Source organism: Ornithodoros turicata, chromosome 3 (assembly GCF_037126465.1).
Source record: "Ornithodoros turicata isolate Travis chromosome 3, ASM3712646v1, whole genome shotgun sequence".
Classification (NCBI taxonomy): Eukaryota; Metazoa; Arthropoda; class Arachnida; order Ixodida; family Argasidae; genus Ornithodoros; species Ornithodoros turicata.
Genome location: NC_088203.1, coordinates 59,596,880 through 59,599,341, shown reverse-complemented (window position 1 = coordinate 59,599,341; position 2,462 = coordinate 59,596,880). Strand labels below are relative to the sequence as shown.

At 45.2% G+C, this 2,462-nt stretch overlaps 1 long non-coding RNA gene across 1 annotated transcript; it reads left to right on the top strand.

The window, feature by feature from the left end:
* Positions 1 to 1,374: 1,374 nt before the first annotated feature.
* Positions 1,375 to 2,153, top strand: LOC135387160 (uncharacterized). Its single transcript, XR_010420901.1, has 3 exons — positions 1,375 to 1,542; positions 1,720 to 1,862; positions 2,106 to 2,153. It is a non-coding gene; the product is annotated as an uncharacterized LOC135387160 (long non-coding RNA).
* Positions 2,154 to 2,462: the final 309 nt, after the last annotated feature.

Genomic DNA, 2,462 nt, shown 5'->3' with positions numbered 1-2,462 from the left:
ACATTTGTGCATAAAACATAGGTCTGGGAAAAAGAACAGAATGCTGTGATGGCAAAGCTGGCAGACAAGCCTCTTCATCTTGCCGGCGATGCCCGTTGCGACTCCCCTGGCCATACTGCTCTTCATGGGACGTACACAGTTATGGACACCAACATCAACAGGATCATCCACTTTGAAGTAGTGAAGGTATGTTGCCTAAGACTCCCGTCACAGTTTGAACCAAATCAGTTCATTTGAACGAACAGCTCATAACCTCACGTATGAAATTGCTTTTTAGGCAACGACAGTGTCATCCAGCTACTGTATGGAGCAGAAAGGACTAGAGTTGTGTCTTGACCATGTGAAAGCAAAGGGAATGAAAGTGGAAACACTTGTGACCGACAGGCACTCTCAAGTAAAATCATTTCTGAAGACGAAACATCCAGACATCAACCACCGTTTCGATGTGTGGCATGTGGCAAAGGGTGATTACCTGTTTTACAAATTGGTGTGATACAACTTTATCAGCCCTGCAACTCTACAAGGAAAATTCTCATCAGGCATAAAGAAGAAGATTGCCGCTGTGTCACAGTCTAAAAAGCATCAGGTCCTGCGACTGTGGTGTGAAAGCATCATCCGCCATCTGTATTGGAGCGCACGAACCAGCGACAGTGGAGAAGTCCTGCTTGCGACATATCATCAATGTCCACAGTAACGCAGATTCCCTGCACCCATTCTGTTTCCACAATGACCTTGGTTAGAGGGAATGGCTTCATGAAGGTAAATCCTTGTTCATGTTGTCTCAACAGTGCACATGTCTATAGGATCTTAATGCAACTGGGTGTTCTCGTAGCACTCTCCATACATCCCCGTTTATGCCCTTAGCTCACCTAGTGCACCCAATAGCAACCATTAATTTGATAACACAACCGATTCAGCTGTCATGTAACAGGATTTTTGAAAGCACATACAAGCACTCCTGGCAAAGGAAGCCAGTAGACAGAAACTGCTTGGTTTACCAAGTTTGAACACAACCTTATTCATTAGCCACTTTCTGAAGTGCTAGAGTAAACTCTTCCTGAATTTCATGCCCTTGTAGCCACGGAGGCACATGACACATGTCCTACTTTGGTTCAGATTAATACTTTCTGCAATAACAGTCTCAGATTCGCTAGTGCCATAGACGGGTTAGTTACTCCTTATGTAAGAGCCAAAAATTGACATTATCGGTAGTGTGCTGGAGATGTGCTTTCCAAGGAATGTTATGACTTTACGGAATAATTTGACTGTACTTTGCATTGGTGATCTTTGGTGATGGTGATTGCTATGACTTGAAGGGATGGTGACCGTCTCTTTGTGGTCACTCTGAGTACACGAGTAACCTCTCACAGGTACTGAGACGTACAAGAAACTTCATGATATCCTGCTTGCAAAGGGCCTTCTCAAGGACATTCCCCAGCTGTCATCTGCACAGCAAACTTTCTGCTTGGAGACCTTCCATGCCGTGCTCATCCACTTTGCCCCAAAAGCATACAGCTTCTCGGACAAAGGAATGATTGCTAGGTAGTATTCCATGTTTTGTACTGTTCTCGTGCTAACATGACGTGACAACATGAGTCTCACTCCTTTCGATCACTGGTTTGTTACTGCATATGCCCAGCTTTTGGGTGCCTGATAAAGTTGCATAGAAACTGTTTTTGCGCAGTTCTGTTAGTACTGAGTAATGGTGCTTTCCCTCAGGACGGCTCTGGCTGCACTGCATTACAATGCAAATGCAGATCGTGTTGCACGCTCGGAGGACGGTGCTGTAAAACATCGTCTGAAAGCCTCCAAGGTCCGAAAGACATGGATTGCGGTTCCTGTTAAAGAAGATGCCTCATACGGTGAGTGTTCAGGCTCCATTAAAGAAAACCTGCAGACAACTGAACAATTAGAGCAAGAGATTCGCTATATATCTGGGTTGTGTGTAGGGCTGTTTGTATTCTAAACTCTTTGGCAAGCTGTGCTGACTTTTGAGTTCCTCAAGGAAGTGTTAACTAAATGGAGAGTCACTATGCATTTGCTGTGTAGGATTAGTAACATATTAGCCATGGATGACATATCAAGCACTTGGTTTTATTTTCCAGCCTACACGGAGGCTCTGAAGACAGCGGTCTACGAGCGCATTTCTCTCTACCCATCTTTCAAGAAGGCCAGGGAGGCTTTGGTAGAGGTGTCCCTGCCAACTAGGAGCAGCTCTTATGGGGACAGGCCAGAACTGACTGGAGTCCTGGAGACGCAATATCGGAGGTTTTAGACTGGTGGCAACAACAGAGACCTCTCAGATGTCCTCTGTTGATGTGCATCCTTCAAAGAATGACTGCAAAGTATCCCAGCTAGAGCGTTACATTCGGTAATGCGGATGCTCTAAGGAGTCAATACCACCCATTTGTTGAAACCTCAGGCGAAACCACATGAAGTGCTTTTTTTTGGGTAATGTTGCT